Here is a 286-nt window from a genome sequence, read left to right on the forward strand (position 1 = left end):
CAGTGCGCAGCGCAGACTTGGCTATACAGTGGACCCCGGCATATTCGCGGTTTGGCATTCGCGGAAGAGAATATTAACACAAAATAAACAATAGTTTCTTAAAGTGTGATTTCTGTTTCGTGGGACAAGTCAAAACTCACAACAAGCACTGTAGTGTTGCATATGTGCAATTAAGGGGCGGAGCCTAAAGTGAGTGAAATGAGGAGCTTAGTCAACTCTGAAGAATTAAAGCTTCTAAAGTGTACCCAAATGCAAGCGCATCCAATTTTGTAAAAAAATAATAATA

This window comes from Syngnathus floridae, chromosome 8, assembly GCF_059516105.1.
Source record: "Syngnathus floridae isolate MCC-2025c chromosome 8, RoL_Sflo_1.0, whole genome shotgun sequence".
NCBI classification, from domain to species: domain Eukaryota; kingdom Metazoa; phylum Chordata; class Actinopteri; order Syngnathiformes; family Syngnathidae; genus Syngnathus; species Syngnathus floridae.